Source organism: Eschrichtius robustus, chromosome 6 (genome assembly GCF_028021215.1).
Source record: "Eschrichtius robustus isolate mEscRob2 chromosome 6, mEscRob2.pri, whole genome shotgun sequence".
In the NCBI taxonomy this organism is placed as follows: Eukaryota; Metazoa; Chordata; class Mammalia; order Artiodactyla; family Eschrichtiidae; genus Eschrichtius; species Eschrichtius robustus.
In genome coordinates, this window is record NC_090829.1 from 22924908 (window position 1) to 22951355 (window position 26448).

At 43.7% G+C, this 26448-nt stretch overlaps 1 long non-coding RNA gene across 1 annotated transcript; it reads left to right on the plus strand.

The window, feature by feature from the left end:
• The first annotated feature begins 12798 nt into the window (after positions 1-12798).
• Positions 12799-25064, plus strand: LOC137766180 (uncharacterized). Its single transcript, XR_011074277.1, has 3 exons — positions 12799-13127; positions 14325-14399; positions 24790-25064. It is a non-coding gene; the product is annotated as an uncharacterized lncRNA (long non-coding RNA).
• The last annotated feature ends 1384 nt before the right edge of the window (positions 25065-26448 follow it).

The following is a 26448-nucleotide window of genomic DNA, read 5'->3' on the forward strand; positions in this document are numbered from 1 at the left end:
TTCATTAACCATCAAGAATGGTTTTTTAATATGGGAACGTGTGTATATGTGTAGCTGATTCACTTTGTTATAAAGCAGAAACTAACACACCATTGTGAAGCAATTACACTTCAATAAAGATGTTTAAAAAAAAAAAGAATGGTTTTTTAAAAGTTGATTTGGGCATTATGGATGTAATACCTGTTCGTGGCAGAAAATAATTAGATCCTACGAAATTGCTCTTTAAAAATTATACATATTAAAGTATATATGCAACACCACTATATGTTTGATCTTTTCCCCATATGCTTGACAGTGATGGATAGTCTCAGTCTTCTCCATGGCGGCCCATCTGACAAGCAAACGACCTTCACTGCATTGGCTCCGCTTCCCTGATGCTAGCGATGTTGAGCATCTTTCACACACTATTCGTCATTTCGGTTTTTTCTATGAATCACTTGTTCATATTCTTTGCCCTTTTTAATGTGTCGTTTTTTAGTTAGTACTGATAGTCATCTTTTAATTATTATAACTCTTGAAAATATCATCTCAGAGTCTGTCATTTGTCCTTTAACTTTGCTTATGGTATCTTTTGCCATCCAGAAGGCTTAGGTTTTTATGGAGAGAAATCCATCACTGACTTTTTAAAAAATATTTATTTATTATTTATTTATTTTTGACTGCGTCGGGTCTTAGATGCGGCATGCGGGATCTTCGTGGAGGCATGCAGGATCTTTCGTTGCGGCATGCAGGATCTTTCGTTGCGGCATGTGGGCTTCTCTCTAGTTGTGGCCCGCAGGCTCCAGGGCACATGGGCTCTGAGGTTGTGGCGTGCGGGTTCCAAAGTGCGTGGGCTCTGTAGTTTGTGGCACGCGGGCTCTAGCTGAGACACGCGAGCTCAGTAGTTGTGGCGCACGGGCTTATTTGCCCTGCAGCATGTGGGATCTTACTTCCCTGACCAGGGATCGAGCCCTTGTCCCCCGCATTGTAAGGCAGGTTCTTTACCACTGGACCACCAGGGAAGCCCCCATCACTGACTTTCTTCATGGCACCTGGGATTTTGTGATTTATTTAGGAAGGTCTCCTCCATCATAGGATTATAAAAAATATTCTCTTTTATTCTTTTAAAAGACCTTTATAGTCTTTAAAAATGTGTGTATAGTCAACCTAGCTTTTACTTATGTGGCCTATAACACAGGGGTTCATTAACCACCAGACAATTCATTAACACAGACCATTCATTAAAAGCACCTAAGCCCATTTTTCCATGCATCCTGGAGAAAAAGGGAAACCAAGCTCTTTCATCCACCTGAGAGACAGTGGTGAACACTCTGCAAGGGAGGAAAGGACGTGTAGCACTAGTCTATGTCCGACAGAGATGGTCTGCTCTCGTGGGAAGACTATCATGGCAACCACATAACTTAAACTCTCTGAAATGGTCTTGATTTGCAATATTCTTTCTTCCTGACCCACTGTTACCACCCAACTTTTGATTTGGAAACTGTGGAGCTAATACAGTCAATGAGGTTGTGTGTCCATGAGCCTGTAAAAGGGACAGATAAACACCACATGAAGTATGTCTAATTCTGTGAAATCAGAGGAGCAAGGGACAATTCTGCCTGGGAAGATGAGGGAGAACATTTGAACTGGACCTTGAAGGCAAGTTAAATTTTGAGAGACCAAGGTGGTGAGAGAGGTCATTCTAGGCCAAGGGAACATAGGAGCAAAGGCAGAGAAGCAGAAAAGCATGGGTTGTATTTCTGGAACCACTCATGATCTGTTTGATTGTCTGCCTTATAGGGAAGTAGCGAAGGATTAAGTTAGATGGTAGTTTGAGGCTGGAGGGTGGAAAGCCTTGAATACCAAGGCAATGAGTTTGTGCTTTATTCTCTAGGTAATGGATGACCACTGAAGGTTTTATTTTTTTAAATAGCTTTACTGAGATATAATTTATATACCATACACTTTACCCACTTAAAGTATACAGTTCAATGTTTTTTAGTGTATTCACAAATATGTACAACCATCATCACAGTCAATTTTAGAACATTTTCATCACCTCAGAAAGAACTCTTATACCCTTTGTCTGTCGCCCCCTAACCCTCCATTCCCATCCCAGGCCTAAGAAACTACTAATCTATTTTCTGTCCCTATAGATTTCCCTGTTCTGGACATTTCATATGAAAGGAATCGTATAATATGTGGTCTTCTGTGACTAGCTTCTTTTGCTTGGTATAATATTACCAATGATGGTGTAAGCAACAGAATTCTCCAATCAAAGTGGCTCTAGAGAGGATGTTCTAGATGCAGGATGGTGGAAGGGGGTTGGAAGGCCAAGGAGAGCCATTACGAGGCCATAAAAGTAAGTAGCTGTTATGGGGTCATGTGAGTGCTCAATAAGGAAGCTTTGGGCTGCAAGTAAGAAGACACTGAACTATAAATGGCTTAAGTACCAGGGACATATTATCTTACTCACAGGAAATCTGGAGATGGGAGTTTCTAGATTTGATCCATGGCTTACCAGTGTTGCCAAAGATGCACATTCTTCCATCTTTCTCTCTATCATCTTAGTGCAGTGGCTTTTGTGCTCTGACTTTTCTCCTCATTGTTGCAAGATGCCTTGTTGCTCTTTAAGGTATCACCTCTTCATATAGTTGCTTATAAAATATGCATCTTTGTTTTATAAGAGAGCAAACTTTTTCCCTGTAGCCCACCCAACAGACTTTCCCTCTCAGACCACTCGTCAGGACCACATCATATATCCGTGCCTTAGCTTAGGTAGGCCAAAAATGTGCCTATGTGACATTGTCATCTTCTGTGATGGGTGGTGGTCTCTGCCAGCAAGAAGGAAGGGAGATGGAGGTGCTCTTGGGTAGGCAAACAATGATGTTTGCTACAAGGGCCAAAGAAGAGTCAAGATAGACCAGCATCTTTAGTCCAACAAAGGACAGTCTTTCCTGAAGATATGAGTGACCAGCAGGGTCAAATGACACAGTGAGGACAAGAAGGATCAAGGCCAAGAAAAAGGTGATGGAATTGGTTTGTAGTTAGTTACTGGTAACCTTTAATTACTATCTTCCAGTAACAGGAACGAAGAAGATAGTAAATTAGAGTTTTGAGAAGAGAAGAGATAGATAGATGGCAAAAAAAGAATGGGACCTTTTAAAGAGAAAGCAGGAGAGAAATCGGGCAACAGGATCAAATGAAAAGTGTTTTTCAAGATGGGACGATTCCTGTGGATAACAAGATAACTTACTGAGATGCTAATTTGTGGTTTTTGTTCTCACTACCATAGGTCATGATCATGGAGATTTAAATAGTGGAGTAAAATAAATAATTAAAAATATATTTCCAAATTAGGAGTACATTTGTTTAACATTAAAAGCAAAAGGGATCTTAGGCAAGACATGAAACACAGAAGCCATAAAGGAAAGTGTTTGACTACATACCGATTTAAATGTGTTGTATATGTAAATATATACAACACACAAAGTCAAAAGACCAGTGATAGAGAAAAGTGAGTATTTGCAACACACAGCTAATATGTGCCTAAAGATACCTATATTAGGTATCAAAGAGCACCTACAAATTGATAAGAAAATGACAAACAAATCAATCGAAAAATAGGCAAAGGATATGGAAAGGCGATTCACAAAAGAAACATACAAATGGTCAATAAACTTACTAAAAGTTATTCAAACTCACCCATAATACTAACCCCTATACAGTGCTCATTATAAGCCAGGCACTTTTCATAGAGCTTTACATCTATTTACTCACGTAATCCTCATAGCAACCCTGTAAGGGGGTACTTGATTATCTCCATTTGACAGATGTGAAAAGTATCTTAAGACTCTTGATTAAGGAAATACAGCCATTAAGTGTCAATTTTTGGGCTTCAGACTCTGTGCTTATAACCACTATACTTAGAGTCAGGGAAACGCAAATTAAAACAAAAGCAAGATGCCAATTTTTACCCATCAGATTGGTAAAACTTAAAAAGAGTGATAACACACAGTGATGGCAAAGACGTGAGAGAATGTTCAGTCTCATATATTGCTGGTAGGAGTATGACTTGCTTCAGCTTTTTTGAAAACCATCTGGAAATATCTATAAAATTAAAAATACACACAAAAAATTTGAGTCAACAATTTCACTTTGGACAATCTATTCCATAGGAATAAAATATGAAAGTATAAGTGCAAGAATATTTATTGCAGCATTACTCTAATGGCAAAACAAACAAATGAACAAAAATATCTGGAAAAAAACCCTCTTTGTCTATCAGAATGATTGAGCAACATATGATTGGCCATACCAAGAATTAGATCACTCTTTCCCAAACTTGGATCAACCTTATACCATTAAAACATTCTTATTTGAGTTGGCTTCAGAGTTCTCCAGAGGAACAGAACTAAAAGGAGTTATAGTATCATATATATAGAGAGAGAGACAGAGAGAGAGAGAGAATTTATTATAAGGAACTGGTCACAGAATTATGGGGGCTGAGAAGTCCCATGTTCCACCATCTGCAAGGTGTAGCCCCAGGAAAGCCAGTGGTACAGTCCTGAGAACCAGGAGAGCCCATACTATAGGTCTCAGTCCAAGGGCAGGAGAATATCGATGACCCAGCTCAAGCAGAAAGGCAGAGAGAGGCCAAATTCTCCCTGCCTCTGCCTTTGTGTACTATTCAGGCCCTCAACAGATTGTCTGATACTCACCCACACTGGGGAAGGCCATCTGCTTTACTCAGTCTACCAATTCAAATGCTAATGCTAATTTCATCCAGAAACATTCTCACAGACACACCCAGAAATAATGTTTAGCCAGATATCTGGGCACCCTGTGATCCAGTCAAGCTGACACATTAAATTGACCAGTACATGGGAATTTGTTATGAAATGAAGTTTTTATAGCACCATAGTCAATAGAAAACCAATATTACTTGCTGTAACTAGAAAGTATCTATAATAATTAATACGACAACAACAAAAGGATGTTATTCATTTCTAGTTAGATAGCATGGCCTACAGAAGATCTTAATCCTGAGCCAAGCTCTCTACAAAAAAGTGAACTCTCAAGTGTCAGAGAGATATTAAAGACACACACCACGTGATGCAGTGTCATTTAATGCCTTGTTATAGACCATCTAATCTCCTTGGAGCCCACAGTACCGAGCAGCCCCAACTTCTGGAAACATACAGGAGATCCTTATCTGAAGGATCTGAAGAGAGATTCACAATTTACTAAATTAAAAAAAAAAGCAAACTGTTGACAATTCCAGCTTTTGTACAACAAGCAAAGTTAAAAGAACCCTCCGTATATGGATTGAAGTTTGTCTTGGTGAGCACGTGGAGAAGTGGATGAATGTCTTTTTTTAAAAATATGATTATTTATTTATTTACTTATTTTGGCCTCTCGGCATGAGGGATCTTAGTTCCCTGACCAGGGATCGAACCTGTGCCCCCTGCAGTGGAGGCATGGAGTCTTAACCACTGGACCACCAGGGAAGTCCCATGAATATCTTAAGTATTACCACAGGACATTGCCATTTTTGTAAGTCAAAAATGATCTAAAGTTGGCATTTTAATATAGTCCCACCTAATAAACCACTAAGGATGTTAACATTGATTATGTGAAGGAGTGATGGAAAATCTTTTATTACATTGCTTTTAATTATAAGCGTGTATTGCTTTTGAATTTTTCTCAATTCTAATAAAAACACTTTAAAAGGAATGAATGAGAGCACTTAGCCTGAGCTGTCAAAAGCTGTGAATAAGCTGCAAGTCTTTGTTTATGTGTCAATTATATCTCAATAAAGCTGGGGTGGGGGGAGAGGGGAGGAAAAAATGCAAGTTCTTGGGAGGGTCACACCATTTCTCTAATCCACCTCAGCACTATTGACATTTGGGGCTGGATAATTCTTTGCTGGGGGTATGGAGGAGCTGTCCTGTGTATTGTAGGGTGTTTAGCAGTATCCCTGGCTTCTACATATCCCTGACAGTAACATCCCCCCAGCCCCAACCAAAAAACAGCCAAAAATGTCTGCAGACGTTGCCAAATGTCCCCTGAGGGCAGAATGACCCGGATGAGAACCACTGCTCTAGTCCTCAGTTTCTCATCAGTGACGGGAGACCTTGAACCAAGTGCTTTCCACGCTCCCTAGAAGCACCAGCATTCCCTGATGGCATCAACATGGATGGAATCTAGAAATGTGCTTTCCAGAAGCTGTTTTCCTCCATAGCCACTAGGGGGAGCACTCTGCAATACAAAGGCCAAAACAGAGCCCTGGGGGAACTTGTTTGCCCCTCCTCCTTGGACTTTGCTGTCGGTTCCCAACGCCCCAGCCTTTAATAAATAGCCTTTGATGTTGAGTGATGATAACCCTTAACCACGAGGCATGAAGAGCTATTTGTCTTGTGATTTGTGCCATAAAAGTCGTTGTTTTAGATATGGTGGAAGAGTGCAAAATGTTCTTTACTTTTTCAACATTCTTTGTAAGGCAGTTAGATGAATCATACCACAAAAAAGAAGCTGTGCATCTCCATGTGGAGAGTCTGTGCAACAACGAGGCTAAAAGGTGAAAGATCTAGTTCTCTTCCTGGTCCTGCCACTTCCAGGCTGTGTGATGTTGGCCAAGTCTCTTAACCTTTCTGGTTATATATAAGAGAGCTGAGGAGATAGGCTGAGAAGTTACTTACTTAAGGTTAAATACTGAGTTAAATGGTCAAGCACGGATTTGGATCTGACCTGTCAACTTCATGGGATAGTTGTGAGAATCAAATGAGATGGAGTAGGTGAAAGAGTTTTGAAAAATAGAAACCACCATGCAAGTTCAGGGTGTGCATTTGCAGATACTGTGGGAGTGAGAAGAGGTGATAGCTAAGAGATAGCCTGGCAGGGGTGGAGGATGGGGGCAGGGAACTGGGTGAGGGTAGGTCCAAACAGGTTACAGAAGATATTCCTCCATCAAAGTGTTATAAATTACAGGAAAAGGCCTCAATGTCCCCAAATCTTTTACTACTGACAGGACATAAGGTTTCAATCCCCATCAAAATGAACAGGCCACTTGGAGGGGTATTACTTTACGCTCTTATGAGATATTTATACACCTTAATGAAAGTGAAAAATCTATTCCAGGGGACTTCCCCGGTGGCGCAGTGGTTAAGAATCCGCCTGCCAATGCAGGGGACACGGGTTCGAGCCCTGGTCCGGGAAGATCCCACATGCCGCGGAGCAACTAAGCCCGCGTGCCACAGCTACTGAGCCCACGTGCCGCAACTACTGAAGCCCGTGCGCCTAGAGCTCCGTGCTCCACAGCGAGAGAAGCCTCCCCAGTGAGAAGCCCCCGCACCACAATAAAGAGTGGCCCCTGCTCCCCGCAACTAGGGAAAGCCCGCACGCAGCAACAAAGACCCAATGCAGCCAAAAATTAATTAATTAATTAATTAAAAAAAAATCTACTCCAACACTGATTTTTAAACTTTTTAAAAACCCTGAACCACAGTAAGAAATAGGTTTCACAGAGAGACCCAGCTCACACACGTTATAAAACTGAAACAGAAGTCTTACGTGTAATGCACTTGGAAATTTTCTATTCTGTTTTCTCTTATTCTGTCACTGGAAACCAATGCTCATTTTGACACAATAGACAGTGGGTCTTGACTTTCAGTTTTAAAAGCATTGTACCAGAAGTTTTCATGGGAGAAGAGGAGGAAACATAGGGTCCTGGTGCTGGGTAAGGGAAGAAACAGAGATATGGCCCCCAAACATGACTCAGGGAGCCTCAAAGATGAACTTTTTACATTTTTCTAGGGGCTGATTCTTTGAGGAGGAAGAAAAAAGAGCAAAAATCCCAAATTCACCTAAATGAGTGAGGATAGGCCACTGAGCAGTAGCCTCCAGGCTCGATTCTCAGAGGTCCTGTTCTAAACCCCACACCATTAACGTAAAGTCTGGATGGGCGTGGTGTAATCACCACCACAACAAAAAATAAAAACCCTACCTTTATTGAGCCCTTCTTATACATCAGACATTGCACTAAGCACTTTACATGAGTGATGGGACAAAAATTAAGCTTGAGTGCTCCCTGATTTTCCTTTCTTCCTGCTCACTAAGAAGAGTTCTGGCTTTGCCTGTCCAGTTTCTTTTCCTGCCCCATCAGAAGAAGAACTGGACAGAAGTAGAGGGACTGGAAGAACACTGGTTAGGGCTGGAGAAAGAGCTTTGTAGGGAGCTTGGGAGAAAGAAGGGGAGGCTAAAGCTGTGGGGTATAAAGGGCTTGGATATGAGGGGAAAAGGCTGTGAAGAAGAATTGCAGGGGGCTCTGTATGACGTTTGAGAAATGCAAGTATTGAATATAAGTTAATTTAAAGTTACTTTTTGACGACTGGGCTGGATTTCTCAGACTATAACATCATCCTGACACTGGCCCAGGTGGGTCATGGTCTTAATAGGGTTACATAAGCACTATCTTATTTAATCCGCATTACAAACCCATGAGGTGGTGTTGTTTTTTGGTTTTGGGGTTTTTTTTTTTCAGACTAGAAAAGGAGGCTGGTATAGGCTAAGTAACATTAAACTCATACAGCTAATAAATTTGGAAAAATACTCCCCAAGTTGATCTATAGGTAGAACACGATCTCCGTCAAAATCCCAGCTGGATTTTTTGCAGAAATTGAAAAGATAATCCTGAAAATCATATGGAAATGCAAGGGATCCAGAATAGCCAAAACAACTGTGAAAAAGAATAAAGTTGGTAGACTCATACTTCTGAATTTCCAAACTTTTTATGAAGCTACAGTAATCAAAACAGTGTGGTGCTGGTGTAAGAACAGACATCTAGATCAATGGAATAGAATTAAGAGTCCAGAAATAAACTAATATTTGTGGTCAGTTGAGATTTGACAAAGGGGTCAAGACAATTCGTTGGGGGAAAGAATAGACTATATTTAAATAACTTTTAAAATTCTAGATCAGTTTTAGATGTACAGAATTCTTGTGAGAATAGTCTTTGCAACAAATGGTTCTGGAACAACTGGATATCCATGTGCAAAGAATGAATTTGGATCCTTACCTTACATAAAAATTAACTTCAAGTGAATCATAGACCTAAACGTAAGAACTAAAGCTATAAAACTCTTAGAAAACTCAGGTGTAAATCTTTATGACCTTGGGTTAGACAACAGTTTCTCAGATGTGACACCAAAAGCACAAATGATAAAAGAGAAGATAGATAAGTTGAACTTCATCAAAGTTAAAATTTTTTTCTCCTTCAAAGACTACCATAAAGAAAATGAAACACCTACAGACAGGGAGATGTATTTGTAAAACATATAATTGACAAAAGCTTTGTATCCAGAATATATAAAGAACCCCTACAAGTAAAAAATAAAAAGACAAATAATTTAATTAAAAAATGAATAAAGGATTTGAATTGTCTAATTCGCCAAAGAAGGTATACAAATGGCCAATAAGTTGATGAAAAGATACTCAACATCATTAGTCATTAGGGTAATGCAAATCGAAACCAAAATGAGATACTACATCACACCTAGTAGGATGGCTAGAATCTAAAACACAGACAATAAGATTGTTGGTGAGGATGTGGAGAAATCAGAGTTCTCACACATCACTGATGGGAATGTGAAATGGTACAGCTCTTTGGAAAACAGTTTGACAGTTCTTCAAAATGTTAAACATAGAGTTACCTTATGACCCAGCAATTCCACTCCTTGGTATCCACCCAATAGACACGAAAACATATGTCCACACAAAAACTTGTACTCAAGTGTTCATGGCAACACTATTTGTAACAGCCAAAAATGAAAACAATGTGTTCATCAGCTGATGTATGGATAAACAAAATGTGGTTATAGCTACACAATGGAATCTTATTTAGGCATAAAAAGGAATGAAGTACTGATATACTCTACAACATGGGCAAACCTTAAGAACATTATGCTGAATGAAAGAAGCCAGACACAAAAGGCCACATATTGCATGGTTCCATTTATACGAAGTGTCCAGAAGAGGCAAATCTACAGAGACAGAGAGAAGATTAATGTTTGCCCAGGACTGCGGGGAGGTGGAGGCAGATGAGGAATGACTGCTAGTGGGCACAAGGTTTCTTTTTGGGGTGATAAAAATGTTCTAACACGAGGTTTGGATCATACACTTCTATAAATAGACTAAAAATCCATTGACTTGTACACTGTAAGTGGGTTAACTTTAGGGCATATAAATTATACCATAATAATAAATTGTTTTTTTAAAAGTGATTGAGATGAGAAAAATTGGAGGCAGCAAGTACAGACAAGTCTTCTAAGTCTTTGTTGTTGTTTTTTAAATTTCCAGTATATAACTGCACTTGTTGTACCAAAGAGGAGGGTTCTCCAGATGGCGTAGAGGTTAGGGGTGTCGCTGTACTTACATCTCTGTGTCCTCAAATAGATGTTTTGCCCAGTTCTCTGATTTTATCCTCACTGTTAGAATCAACCCCAGAGCATACAATGCAAGGAGCTGTGTCTCACTTAAGCTTATTCGTCATTTCTCCTTCTTTGCTTTATCTTTCTCTTCACATTATCCTGGTCCCACAAGGTAGATTGAAAAAAAATCAGCCTCTGTTCATCTAATTAGAGAAATAAATACCCATGTATATGAAGCAAGCAAGGCCATGGAGCCTTTGGGGAAACAGCAGGGAGGTGCCCAGGGGCATTTTCTGCACAGAGAAGAAAAGAATCAACAAGCCTTTGCCAGAAATGCCTGGAACTTAAAGCGCTCTCCTCAGCCCAAGGTCAGGCTCTGTGCAGACGTTGACAGTGACCCGGGTTGCTGCTGCCTTGATCCAAAGCATGTGGCTTTCTCTCTTCTGAAACTCACCTCTGCTAATTCCTCCTGCCTGGGGAGTCAGACCCCACAGCACAAGTGTTAAGTCCTCAGAGTGGCAACTGGCAGCAGTTCCAGGAACAAAGCAACGACGTCCCCAACGATCAGAGGGATTGATTTCCTGAGCCCAGGGGAGGGATCCCGTGACCAGACACCCGGCCCCACGGTGGAAAGGAGAGCCGCGGAGTGGCATCACTGAGGAGGCCAGAACCTCTCTGCCCACTGCCACAAGGGGCTGGAGAGTCCTGGCTTTTATCTTCCTCTTGGAATCATGGAAAAGTACAACCACAGAATCATGAACCACAGGGGGAGAAGGTACCTCGAAAGTCATTCTTATCCAGGGCCCGGATACCCCCATAAACGGATGTTCTCCCCTTGCCAGCCCTCCTCACCTTGGCTCGAGCACAGCCACTGACGGGACTCTCACTCCGTCCCAGAAAGGCAGCTGATTCCTGGTAGGGCAGCGCTCAGGGCAGCGACTGCCGTTGTCAGGTCCAGCTCCGTTTCCTGTCACTTCCAGCCCCTCCTGGTGCTTTGAAACCACATGGCAGTTCCAGCTCTTTCTCCAAGTCTCGGGGTCTTTGAGAACGCGCTCGTGTCATTCTTCCCCGTTGTCTTCACGTCTGCCGCAGCCTTGTGCCTTTAGCTGCACTCACCCTCCCACCCACACCCCTGAGGCCAGGGGGCAATGAAGATAAGTCTGGGCCTCTGAGCTGCTCTGTCCACTGTGCCCTCAGACCCTGCATCCGCCACGCACCACCAGACCTCCCTAGCTTTGTCTTCTGGTTCTAGCTCCTCACCGCCCCTTGAACCCGACCAGACTTGCCCGCCCCCTGCCCCACCCCCCGGCCACTCTGAGTATCCAAGCTTCAGACATCGTGTTGACCCATCGAAAGAGCTTGAGGCCTACTACCCTAAACAGATCATCCCTAATTGCTCCACTCTTTCCTCATAGGATGTGGTTTCAAGCCCCATCATCACCCTCATTTCCCCTCACCTGGACAGGCTACTCTTGGTCAATATTCATTCATTCGCTCAGCCACTCAGCAACATGGTTGAGAACACAGGGTTTGAGATCAGATGATGCAGACTCTGCCCCTAACTAGCTATGAGACTTTAGAGAAGTGTCTTCATGTCTCTGAGCACCTCATCTGTAGAACTAGGAATAATAATAGTACCTACCTCATAGCTTTGTCATGATAAAAATAAACGAAATAATCTCTAAAGCACTTAGCACAGAGGCTCCAACATTCACTGCAAGTATTCGATACATGTTCTTTACTATTTGATTTTAAAATGATCATTCATTTATACATCATGTGTTTACTGCGCCCCGTGGCAGGCACTGGGATATAAATACCCCTCTTAAAGAGAGGGGCCCCCTTCAATCCAGGATGTGCAAGCTTACACTGGTACCCAGAGAGCAGAGAGCGGAGGCCCAGGGTCATGGTACGAAGGCAGAGAATAGACACTGAGCACTGCTTGCTGCCCAGGGTGGGTGACAAGGGCACTTGCCACCTTTCCAGATCTCTTTGAGTACCACAGCAACTCCCTGGGTAAGGTGGCACCACAGGGAAGCGGGGGGATGCCGGAGGGTGAGGTGAGAAATCCCCAGAGAAATACCCTCCCCTGCTTCTTCTTCGGCAGAAAGCGGCCATGCCTCTGCCATGCAGGAGGGCCATGTCCCCTGGGGAGGCCTTGCTGAATCTGCCTGGGACGGTTCCGGAAGTAGGAAGGGCGGCCGGGGGTGGGGAGGCGGCAGGAATGTTCTGGCCTGCTGCTCGTCCAGGCGAGTGTCCCGAGAGGAGGGCCTCTGGACATCAAAGATTCCTTTTGTCCCCTTCCGAGTGGCAGGGCAGACCGGCCACTGGCGATGACTCAGGCCTGGCCCTGACGTCACCCACGCCCGGCCACTGGCCTCCCTCTGCAGCCAGGAAACTGGCTGGGGAGTGGCACTCGCAGACTGCAGCAAATCTCAAAATAAGGAGGCGACTGCCTCTCTCCTCCTCCTCCTCTCCATCGCCCCACAGCACACCTTTCTTTCCTTTTCTGCTGCTGCTTTTTTTCTTTGAAGCCTCACAGAAGGTTTTACTTATAGATCAACTTTCAAAATGTAGGAAGTCAGAATGGGTGACATCATCAGAAAGATATGTGGAGCTGATCTCGACAAGAAGTGAAGAACCCAGAGCAAGAAGGCGGTTATAACTCCTGAGTCCAGGGAGTTGGCAGCGTCTGGGTTTCAGAGGAGCCAGCGCCTCCGAGTAAGTGAAGGCCACCCCCAGACCCCCTCACTCAGCGCCCTTCACTGTGGGGCGCCATCTTGTTCCCTGACACCTGTGCCTGGCAGGCCCCAGCCCGAAGGGAGGGAATGGGGGCTGCATCTGGGAGACCCTCCGAATACGGCACCAAAGGGATCTCTCTGATCTTTTTCTTCTCCACAGGACCAGACAAGAATGCGTTTCCTCTCGAAAAAAAAAAAAAAAAAAAAAATATATATATACACACACACACATATATATATCTGTGTGTGTGTGTATCTGTGTATACACACACACACACACACACACACTAAGGCTGAATTCTGGGGAAAATGGCCCATGTCGTGCCTTCCACCCCGTCACTCCTCTTGTTTTGTTTCCTCTTCCTCCTTCTGCCCTAGTGCTCTGTTTTGGACAGCCAGAATGTTTGTTCAGTTCTGAACTATTTGCTTCCTGGATCTTATACCAAGTAATCAGACACAAAAATAAACCCTGTTCTAGGCAAATACGTGCCCTGGGCCGTCAAATGGTATTTTCGCACCTAACCTGTTAAAAGATGGCAGCTCTGGTAAGAAAACGACCACAACCAGCTGCCTTTACCCAGCGTGTTTCTGGTTGCCTGTGGCTGTTCTGGTGCGTACACCTCCACTGTCTCACTGCCCTGTTTACAGAGAGCTTATTTTCATTCCTACGTGTGCCATCGCATCTGGGATGATATTAAACACAAAGACAGATTATAATGTATCTTTGGTGTCTGTTTTAATTTCACCTAAAGAAATCTTAAGTTTTTGCATAGCTTGTAATTTTACAAGCTCTGGAAGTTTCTACCCAAGAGAGTTAAATTCCCGAGAGAAAAGTTTTAACGTGTACATAAGAACTGCAGAGCACACAGACATAGAAATCATACCCAGTTCTCCTGGCTTCCAAAGACATCTCCTGAGTCATTATCTAGTCTTTGTACAGCTTACTTAGCAGAGAAGAATTGTTCTTTATAAATTCAGTTTTATAATGATGGGGTGGGAGGGTATTTTAAAATGTATCTTATGTTATGAATGCAATAGGGAAGCTCGTTGCTTACTGAAAAAGAGTGGCAGATTTCTTTATAAACTGAAAACACCCTTTGGAAATTAACCATGGCACACCAATATATCTGTTTTGTAGGTCTTACATTTTACTTTTTGTTTTATTTTCATATATCAGGTTGTCTTGAAGTGAGGCTCTGCTAAACCACTCTTCTTCTGGCTGTAAGAGCTGAATGCTGTGACCATTAATTTGGTGAGTGTCATTTGTCCCTAATGGCTGCTTAAATTTAGTTTACTAAATCTATTCTTTTGCTTTGCAGTAAGGTTTAAGGAAAGGGGAGAAGGCACAGGGACTTCTGCACACAATGATAACAGCTGTATCAAAGAGGGTAATAGGAATAGTTAAGATAGGCTAATTGCTGTAATAGACCGAAAAATGTATAATGACTCAAACATAATAGAAGTTTATTTCTTGGTCTTGTAACAGTAGAGGTTAGTGGGGCAACTCTCTTTCATGCATTCATTCAGAGACATGGGTTGAGAGAGGCTCCACCTTCTGCAGTATGTGGTTTCCAAGGTCACCTGGGATTGTTTCCACTTCCCAGTGGAGGAAGAAAAAAAGAGTGTGAAAAGGTGCACATGGAGACTTTCATGGCCCCTGCCTAGAAGTGGTGCGCAACACTTCTACTAATACGCTATTGGCTAAAATGCCGGTCACATGACCACATCTGACTGCAAAGAGGTCTGGGAAATGTAGTCCCTGGGGTGGGGAGAAGCCACTTGCCAGTGACAGCTCAGGAGAGCTTCTGGAGAAAAGAGGTAGTCTTCTCTGGTACAGCATAATAAGGAACTTAGAGATGCTCAAGGATAGGACAGCAGAATGAAGCAGTCGGAGAAATAAACAGTGATCAGATATTTAGAATTCTCTAACAGACACTCTTAGGTAAAGAGTGGGCAAGGAGCAGTGGGTGAGATTTTTCAAGATGCCTCTGTCCATTCTGACCCTAAGCATTTACATGAGCGCCATCAGGCCACCACTGGCCAGTGAACCACGAAGGACATTCTTCCCCCTTCCCCACCCCCACAAAAGGTCCTCTTGGTCTAGGACCATTCTGGCTCCGTTTCCTGGTCCTGGGTGTAGTCATGGTTGTTGGAATTGTCCGACAGAATTCTGTTCCACCAGTAGTCACTAGGAAAGCTCATAGTTTCTTTAACTCATGGTTCTGTCTGCTCTTGTGGGTGTTGGGAAGCTACCCTCCTCCAGATCTTGGCATACTTTTTAATAGTGGGAGGTAGTGGAGGGAATTCCTGACAAGATGGGATCTTCAAATCAAGTTATTAGAGAAACATGTAAAAGCAGACTAAAATGGCTCTGGCTGGGGAGATTAATGCTCCCCAAAGGATTTGATATACAATTCTAGCTTTTTCTTTTCAGCAAAAGTTGCAAAACATTTACTGAAATAATGAGTGATAAGGTTATAAGCCCTGTCTGAAGAACCCTGAATTAATTTGATATTTTATGTAACCTTTTCACCATTGTTGGTCTTAGTGCAGTATCCCCCTCGCTGGTAAATATCAGAAACCATATGGTGGTACCTCTATGATGGTCCCAAGGCATCATAAAGACCTCCAATAAAAATGGACTATATGTGCTCACTTCAACAGCACACACACTATAAAAATGGACTCCAGTCCTTGCCTGAGCTGCCTGGTACCTACTTCTCTAGTTTTGTTGTCAATATCTGACTAGACAGTCCATTTTCTGATTATATTTTACCCCTGGACTTGACATTTCTGGCACTCACACCCACACCCTGAAGAATATACATTGTCCATTGTGTGGGAAGGCCAGCTACTGGCTGGTTTAACACAGCTCTCAGGCTCTCTTGGAGCCTAACGTCTGGCCTCATCTCCTCTTACTGCTGCCTCGCCTCTGCCCAGCCCCCTCACATCTGGAGTGGGCTAAGGAGGAGTGGAATAGAAGAACAAGTTACTTATTGCAAAAGTGCTTCAACCTTTGAAAGTCCATTTTCTTGGTTTGGTGGGTCCCAGAAGTGTCTACTGGGCGGAGAGAGCTGGCTGGGCTAGTGGAGTAAACTAAAGATAAGACCAGCTTGAACGGGAGAGTACAGTGCCTGTAACAAGGGAGCAGCCAGGAGGAGTAAGTTGAGAACAAGTACCAGGTTTCAAAAGCTGGAGCCAAGTGAGGACGATCTGTTGCTGCATGTACAAGCCTAAAGGAGTCTGCCAGGAAGGGCAGGGCCAAAGGCCATGGTCAAGGAGGAAAAGGAGTCAGGGTCCATTCACTGGGGAGACTCTTAGTCATAGCTTGTTAATTTCAACTGCCATGTGATAATGACTCCTCAAAGCACTAAGTATGCAGGAATTGTCAAATGAGTGTGTGTAGAAGGGGTTAGCTGGGGTCAACCTGCTGATTTTTAATGTCTAGCTGCCTAGCATGGCAGAGAGAGGAGTGCGGCCGCCAAATCAAAATTTCATTGCCACCAGCACGAACCCTCCACAGGGAATTGGTACAGCACACTGGGTGACACCACGGACCCACCAGCAAGGCAGCGGTAACAAATACACACTTTGTAAATATTTTGATCTTTGACATTTTCAAAAAAGCGTCCAAGTAGACATTACGGGGAAAGTTAGACTTTCTTGAGCTTCCTTAACTTATAATTTTATATTTTATTTTACTTCTAAATTTTTTTTGTTGAAGTATTATTAATTTACAGTGTTGGGTTTGTTTCTGGTGTATAGAAAAGTGATTCAGTTTTATATATATAAATTTTTTTTTTTCCGTTCTTAATTCCATATGAGGGATAGAATTCAAATCTGGGGACTCATAGTCTTTTCAGAGCTTAGGTCATCCCTGTTGATTTGTGATACGCAGATGTGGTCTGGGCACAACTGGCTGACGTGGGCAGTGCCTGGACCAGTTTGTTATTTTTAACCCCAGAGGTTTTATACTTTTCATGGCACAGAAGTACAAGCTCCCCTCTTGCTCTGGGTCAGCATTATGAATGTCCTGTTACTCCCTTTGGAGGATTTTGCAATCAGGCCACGTTACAGACACCAAAGCTAAGAATTCACGGTAATGGGGCTTCATAATTTCTCATGCTGAAATCCCCTGACTTCTTGTCAAGAACGCAGTTGGAAAACACCACACTGAAGACTTCAGGGTTTTGTTTTTAACTCAAGCCTCTGGTTTTCATCAGAACTTTATAGCTTCCTCCTGCTTCCGAAATGGTATTTTTAAAAAATGTAAAACTGAGATTCTGTCAGAATAAGTAAGGTAATATATGTGAAATGGTTTGGGCAACTTAGGAAAATGTGTGGCAACTCGAGTTGTTGACGAAAACAAGTACCATAGTTATGGTCAGCATTGGCGTTTGGCTTTTGATATTGCTATTAATATTGTAAGTATCATATTTATTTATTTTTTGGTCTCTCTAAATTGACTTTCATCTGGAATCCTTAGCACTACTTCCTTTATATATATACATACACACATATATATATATATAAATTATTTATTTATGTTTGGCTGCGTTGGGTCTTCGTTGCTGAGTGGGGGCTACTCTTCGTTGCGGTGCGTGGGCTTCTCATTGCGGTGGCTTCTCTTGTTGCGGAGCACGGGCTCTAGGTGCGCGGGATTCAGTAGTTGTGGCACGCGGGCTCAGCAACTGTGGCTCACAGGCTCTAGAGCTCAGGCTCAGTAACTGTGGCGCACGGGCTTAGTTGCTCCGTGGCATGTGGGATCTTCCCGGACCAGGGACCAAACCCATGTCCCTGCACTGGCAGGCAGATTCGGATTCTTAACCACTGTGCCACCTGGGAAGTCCCCGCACCACTTCCTAACTAGCCAAAGCATGTGGTGTAAAAATTTCAAGGACATTTGAAAAGCTTTGACTCTAGGCCAGGGGCCTAACCACAAAGCTTCTAATCTTATTCAGAGACACTTGACCTGGGACTCACTAAGATCCATGAGGGAGGGTATTTGAGCCATCTCTCTGCCAAAAAATGATGCTTCCTGGCATTCGATGGGGCTCCCAGTGCACTGGCCAGAGGAGATTCTGAAAGCACTCCACAGAAGCACTGGCCCTGGGTGGCGTCTCCCAAGCCGGAATAGAGCCCATCATCTGTCCAGAAGCCCGTAAGCAGAGTGCAGTCTCTCTGCTTGGTGTTCTGGGTAGGGGCCGGGGGGATTACACACAGAGACAACAAGCATGAGATCAACCCAAGAGCAGTAAAGATGTTGTGGAAACTGTGAATTCCCTTCCACATTCCAGTTCCTATAGTCTGTTATCTTCAAATGCAGCAGGAAAGTAGTATCTAGTGAAAAGGACTTTCTCATTGACCCAAATTCCTTGGCATCGACTATAGCAAGGCACTTTGCAAAAGAGGATGTAGCTTAAAATTCACCCCAGCACCGGACTCAGTCTATCTGTCTTCCAAGTCCTCTTGCAGCAGCGAGGCCATGGCTGGGCTGGGCTCCTAAGAGGCCACTCTTCCCTCTCTTTTCACTCTACATGAGGCAAATTCCTTTTCTTTACTTTTAAAAAATTTGTAAAAAGAGCCATAACTAGTCACTATACAAAATCTAAATCTGGAAAATACAGAAAAATATCAAGAAGAAACCAACAATCTCTAGTAATCCAACAACCAAGCAACAATTCAATATTAACATGTCAATGTATTTCTTTTCCATTTTTCAAATATATTCTTTTCTTCTTTTAAACATTACTGAAATGGTATTTTATATGCTTTTTTTCACCCCACTTAACGTTATGTTGTAAACATTTTTTCAAGTCACTAAATGATTTTGAAAATTTGATTTTTAATGGCTGTGTTTCCATTGCATGGATATATCTTAATTTATCCATTCTTTTTTTATGTACATTTTTATTGCCTCTAGTGTTCCGCTATTGTAAACACAAAAACATTCTTGTAGATAAATCTTGGTGGACACCTTAGGCAAAATTCCTAGAATTGAATCAGTAGGTCAAACGACCTATTTTTAAAGTTCCTAATGCATATTGATAAATTAGCCTCTAAAAAATTACCAATGTCTATTTCAAAACCTAAGTCCCCTTCAGTTTCTCATGTTAAAATGCATGCTCCTAGGCCCCAGTGGCATCAAAAGCTCTGAGGAGGGGGCCTAGGAATATGCATTTTAATATACCCTCCCAATCCTTATGCACATTAAGGCCTGAGAACTATTGTTAATGCTGCATTCAATTCAATAAACATTCATTTTCAGCAACACTTATTAGACAGAAAATAGTTAACCCTAAGCTAATATATCTAAACCAGAATTTAACTTAAAAGCTCTTTTTGGCTTCTGAATTTTAATTTTAATTTCTCCTTAATCGTGGTTTGGTATAGTTGAAGGATTATCAGCTAGGGAGTTAGGAAACCTTATCGTAAATATGAGGTAACTGAGCCCCAGAATGGTTAATTTACTCACTTATGGTTGTTACCCAAAGATTTAGTGGCAAAGGTAGAACTAGAACTTGAATAAACAAAGGGCCCGGATCCACCCAACCTCTGGGTAGTGTTACCAAGTCCAAGCTCAGTAGTAGTAGCAGTAGCTCGCCACACGACAGGCCAGTAAATCGAGAGAGGAGGTGTTGGGGCAAAGGGATGGTGACTTTATTCAGAAAGCCAGCAGACTGAGAAGATGGTGGACTAGGGTCCCAAACAACCAGCCTACCAGAGTTAGAATTCAGGCATCTTTTATACTAAAAGGGGAGGAGGTGTGGCTAGTCGTTGCAAACTTCTTGGTGTCAGAATCCTTTGGTCCTGCAGCTGTCCAAGTAGGTCTGGTCACAATGTTCCTATAAACCTCCAACAAGACAAATGTTATTCTCTGTTCTGCAACTTTTTATCTCTATGTGAATGGAGAAGTGTTATACCTCTAAAGGTCAGAGCCTTGAGAATGGGCTATCACTTATATTTCAGGCTATGGGCAACACTGTTTTACAGAACGTGCAGAGCCAGCATGACTAAGCGCAGGCCACAGAGCACAAAGGTTAGAGCTAAAGGAATAGATCTACTATGGAGTCAGGTTTGTTCTTCTCTGTTACAGCAGTAGAGACAAGGCGCCGAGAGAAGACTGACTCCTGAAGTGAGCGCTTGCTTCCACCAGGGAATTTTTATCTGCCTTCTGATAGGCAGGGCATACCTCAGGACATGTGTGGGCGGCCCAGACCCTGCAAGGGTCACCTCATGAGACCACTCTGGGCCCTGAACCCCGAGGTGGTAACACTTAGACCAAGGAGGACACAGGATAGCCACACGGATCCAGACCATGAGGGCTGAGTATGAGGTTGGGTCCAGAATCAGAAGCCAAGAGAACAGTGCAGGGGCAGGCAAGGGCAAGACTCATACTGTGGCAAAAGTTATGTCGCAGCAGCGTGAGTTGAAAAGACCAAGCCAGAGCCGGGGGGAGCTGCCGTGCATTCAGCCTGGAGGATGGAGTCTCATTACCCAACCTCACGGTCAGGCAAGGTACTGCCCCAGTCTGCGCCTGCCTCATTATATCCGAAAGGTGCTGTGGGCTGGGCTGCCTTCTGACAGCAGATAAGTAGGAGCACCTGGCCGAACGAGGACAATGGGCCAGAGAAGAGGTACCCAAGAATGGAAACTTGGAAAATCCTCTGTTACACCAGAGAACGTAGTGAACAAACAACAACCAAATTTGAAAATTCTCACCACCTTCTAAGAGGAAGTGTAACTATCCATCTTATCTGTATAACTCTGCTCAAAGCCATCAGACCATACCCACTGGTCACCTGACAGTATCTGGCTGCCCTTCCACTCATTTTATCAATACTACCTCAACTTCTGGAGGGTCACTATCGTATCATTTGACTTTTGGGTTCAGCCTCCACAGACTGCTCAGCCCCCAACAGTCCCCAGTTCACGGTCAGGTTCTATATATCACCATTTGGGTTCCTCCATGCCCAGGTTCACGTCCATGTCCTGTGAATGCACCAGGTAAAGCACAAGAGCCAAAAGTCAAAGGAGCGCCTTCGTTCACTGCACCCATCCTACACAAAGAAGCATGAAGGAATTTGCCTAGGATCACAGAGCTTCCCTGCTTCTGTGCACGATCTCCATTATCTCTTGGCTGTCCCCATGAAGGATCACTGCCCTCCTGATTCTTGGCCTCCTGGTCCAAACCTGTGGAGCCAGGGTCATGATGGGTATGGATTCTGGGAAGGTCCACAGCCTCCCTTGAATCAGGGGTACAGCAGATGGAAGGTGACTTTCCAGACATGGCTGGGCCAACTCGAGTCATCGCTATGAGGCTGGCCCTTTACAAAGCCCATTTCCCTGGTGTCCTGAGCAACTTCCTTGGCTGAGACACCTTCTGCTATGCACATGGAATTCTAATTGCTGGCAGGACCTGGATCCCTAGGCTAGGAAGATCCATGGGGTGGTGACAGCAGTGCCTCCAGATCTAACTCCCAGGAGGTGGAAGTCAGAGTTCCGTGACATCCAGACAAAGTGTCCGCATGCTGCTGGAGAGTCTTGAGTGGTCAACAGAGTAGGAGGTCCAAGGGCAAGAACTGTTCAGTGTGGCCTGTGACATCTGACAAGTGCCACTGGTGGTCCCATCCTTACCTGTCTGTGCTGACTCCATGTCCGCCCCACCGCCACCCTGCCGGAACAAACACACATCCTGCTAATAAGTTACCAACTTTAGGAATAAAAAGCACTTATACAGTCTCTGGCCAAAGCTGCAGGAGGACGCCAGCCCAGGCAAAGTCCGTCACTGCCCCTTGACTGTCATATCATGGCCTTCTTATTACCCCATGGGAGCAAGTATCGCTGGTATCAAGTCTGCCTGCTGGGCCAAGAGGTACTGCCTCAAAGAAGCCCAACATTCCCAGATGGCAATGTCCCACTACTGCCGTCAAGAGGAACCAGACAAACCTGAAACCTCACCCCGTATCAAGAGCCCCATTTTCCATCATCAAAATGCCAGACAGCCCACACTGCTGTGTAGACAAGTATTAGGAAAGCTGGAACAGTGAAAGATATCTGAAGCCATGCCATTCAAGCCCTGAAGGCCCCACACTTGACTGCCATCTTGACTGGGGACCATCAAAAGGAGCCCCTATGCATCTATCAGGATGGCTAAAATAAAAAATACTGATGTTACCAAATGCTGGCGAGAATGTAGAGAAACCAGATTGCTCATACACTGCTGGTGGGAGTATAAATGGTTCAGCCACTCTGGAAAACAGTTTGATAGTTTTTAATAAAGTTAAACATACACTTACCGTACATTCCCACTCCTGGGTATTTACAGGCGAGAAATGAAAACTTAGGTTCACACAAAAACCTGTACATGAATATTCATAGCAGTTTTATTTGTTATAGCTTAAAACTGGACACCCACCACGTGTCCTTCAGTGGATAACAAACTGTGGTACCTCCATACCATGGATTACTATTCAGCAGTAAAAAGGCACATCTTCCCATCCAACATGAATGGATCATAAGGGCATTCTGCTGGGTGAAAGAAAGCCAGTTCCAAAGGGTTACAGACTGCATGATTGCACTTACATAACATTCTTAAAGGGACAAAATTACAGTGTTGGAGAACAGATCAGTGCCAGGGGTTAGGGTTGGTGGAAGGTGGGACTATGGTGGGGTAGCACAGGAGTTTCTTTGTGGTGATGGAATAGTTTTGTATCTTGATTGTGTTGATGGCTTCTCCAATCTCCACATGTGATAAAATTTCATAGAGCTCTAGACACACAGACACACACACACACACAGAATGCATGTAAAAACTGGTGAAATCTGAAGTAGTAGTCTGTACCTGAGTTAACTGTGTCGTACCAATATTACTTTCTTGGTTTAGAGAATGTACTACAGTAGTATCAGATAATACCATTCTGGGAAGACAGATGACATCATACAGTTACTGTACTATTTTTGCAACTTCTTGTGAATCTTAAACTCTTTCCCCAAAAATTATTAAAAGCAACTTTTTAAAAGTTTTATTTTAGGTTTAAAAAAAGGGGGAGGTTGTTCCTCACCCCAAGGAAGGGGGATTCAGCCACTCCACTGGCTTCTCTTTTATGAGCAACTCCTATTGTTTATTTTGCCGCTTTCTAATTTATGGTTAGGCGTCTACGGCGGCATCCTGGTGGCTTTGGCCTCACCCTCTGCTTCTCAGAGTCAATCAGAGTCAGCCCATCTCAGACCCAATCAAAGCTCATCTTCCAGCACTGAGTGTGAATGTTCTCCCCTCCTCCACCCTGAGACTGTAACTTCAAAGACTCAGATCTAAGAAATGGTCTCACGGTGAAAAATCAAGGACAAATCATCCTTCTCACCCCTGCACGGTCATTTCTTTTCTGGAATGGCTCTATGTCTTCCCTGTTCTTCATACAGATTATTCACTTCACCTTCACCAAATGGCCCCTCCTCTAATGGAAGGAGATTAACCCTTCTCTGCCCCCTCTCAATCTCATTCCGCTGAGGGCTTTCTCTCACCAGCTCTGCTCTCTCCGGGCCTCGTGCCCTCAGCTGAACGCTCCAGTGTGAGATGGCTGCCTTCCCTTTGAAGCATTTATGCCTCTGTCAAACACCTTTTTGCCAGACTTGGCCCTGGGAAGACAGTTTTGAAATTAAACTTATCGTGAGCCCCCTGGGTTTGCAGTATGGAATCGCACGAGGCCCTGGGCATTTAGGTCGAGGGGTACCTGCTGTGCTCACTACCTTCAGGGCCATATCTTAGTGAAATTCTAGAATTATTTATTCCCTTGTTTTGTGGTGGGGTCCCCAGCACCACCTAAGATTGGGGCTGTGCATATGAGACTGATGTCTATGTGGCATGCTGTCCGGATATGACAAGACACACACACACAAGCCACTGTCCCCCAGGACTGGCCTCAGTCCCTAATTTCCTGCCATGCCTTATTCATCAGGGGCAGCCATCTCAAGAGACCATGGTGAGAGGGACATAGGTGTACGTGTCTTAGGCCTGGTTGTGAGCTGTAATCAGGTTGCTGGGCCAGAAAGGGGACTATTCGAATTGTTGCTCTTCAGTGGGCGTTGGTGAATCTCCTAGTTTTGCACCTTCTGGTTTCAAAACCATACTGAACAACAGAAAATGAAACCTGCAACTTATTTTTAGCTGCTTATGCTAACTCATGAGATTTTTCTTTGCAAACCAAATAGGATAAAAGCCTACTTCAGCTGGCTGAACTTAATCTGAATGACTTAATATAGCAATCAAGCCTATCACCTCTGATACTTCTCAAATAACACTTGGTCCCAGGTGATATTTTGCCTAATATTTACTATTTTGCTAAAAATTATATTTAGTTGAGCTTTAAAAAAATTAAGTATTCTATAACATTTTCTTCTGAGAGGAACTGGGAAAGAAGTTATAAACCCTCTATACTGGAATCTATTCATTAATTCACTTATTCTATAACCATTTGTCAGGCACCTATTTAGGTGAAAAGTGGATTTTTTTTTTTAAATTGAGCCAGTGTGTTGAATTACAGAGAGCAGAATACTAGTAATTAAGGAATACGGCTTTTATCCTGGTTGCTGAGGTCTTCAGATATCACAGTCTCTTTGAATCTGATTTTCTCCTCCCTCAGAGAAAGGGTTCAGGGGCTTCCCTGATGGCGCAGTGGTTAAGAATCCGCCTACCAATGCAGGGGACACAGGTTCGAGCCCTGGTCCGGGAAGAAGATCCCACATGCCGCGGAGCAACTAAGCCCGTGCGCCACAACTAATGAGCCTGTGCTCTAGAGCATGCAAGCCACAACTACAGAAGCCCACGCGCCTAGAGCCCGTGCTCTGCAACGAGAAGCCACTGCAATGAGAAGCCCGCGCACCGCGACGAAGAGTAGCCCCCGCTCACCGCAACTAGAGGAAGCCTGCGCGCAGCAGTGAAGACCCAACGCAGCCAAAAATAAATAAATAAATAAATGAAATTTATTTAAAAAAAGAAAGAAGGGGTTCAGATGACATCATCTGAAGTGCCTTGCCCGTCCTATAATTCTGTGAAATGCGCTATGCCATTGAGAGCCCGAGGAAACGTTGAGGCACATTTTGGAGGCAGTGGTGTGGTCGTCAAGCCACCCTTATTTCTGTGTCCCCTTTCCCTGTTATAGGAGGGACAGATGTAAACAAAGCCTGTGGTCTGCTTGCCAGACAACTTGTCCCCCCACCCCCCTGACTTGGTAAACAAGTGATTAAGAACTTGAAAGACTTCCATAGGTATTTTTAGTCCCCAGATCCGTTCCTTAACTCATGGAACAAGTTCTCTAATTTTCGGAAGTGGTTTCAAAGGACAAAGCTGAAGATTCCACTGGTAGTGGTGGGAGCTGAGAAAGGACCCCTAATTTGGTGTTGGTTAATCAAGATCCTACCCATATAAGCCCCTCCATTGCACCTGGCGATGCTCTAGGTGCTGTGGGAGATACAGAGATCTCACAGGATGCCAGCCAGAGACGTGAGTAAAGGCAGGTAATTCAACACAACAAAAACATATTGTGCTTTTATCTTTAGTCCAAAGGAAGTGAAGATTCACTGAGGTTTGTTAGGCTGCTCTGGTGAGAAGAGGTTCATGGTTGTGACCTTTCTGAACCACAAATTCATTCATCTGAGAGAAGAGAAAGCAAATGAATTTGTTCCCAGGTTGTCTTGGAATATTTGCTGCCCAGGATGAAGAAAGGTATGAGGAGAGGATTATGTTCTCACGTGGGGTAGATTTTGCCCATCTGTAAGAATTCTTCCTTCTCCACTTTCATTTACGTCACCACCTTCCCTCTTCAACCTAGTTGCCTGCTAGTCTCTCTAGAAAAAAGAAACTCAGCCTTCTTGCTGAATGTCTTTTGCCAATTCAGGATCTAGAAGACCCTGCTGTTTCACTTGCTCTCCATCTGGGGAGTGGCAAACAGTGACGGCTGCGAATGAACGTGTGACTAGAGATGCAGGAATGCTCTTGATCTCCATGGGCACGCAAGGTCTTTATTAGTGCCACATTTCCAATGCACTGCAAAATGAAAGGAGGGACTATTCTGCTGCTAAAGCTGAGATAGCGACATCGAAAATGGTGGTGAGCCATGCTGAGGATATTCCCACGAGAGAGTCTGAGCTGAATTAGCTTGGGGTGGGATGTTGTCCACCACAGTCTCCCTGGCAACCCTAAGTCACATACCACTTTTTCTCGGTTGAAAACCACATGGTTCACATTTCCCTTCTCCCTCCAACTCTTTCCTCGAGGGTAACCTCAGTTTGGTCCCCAAGGC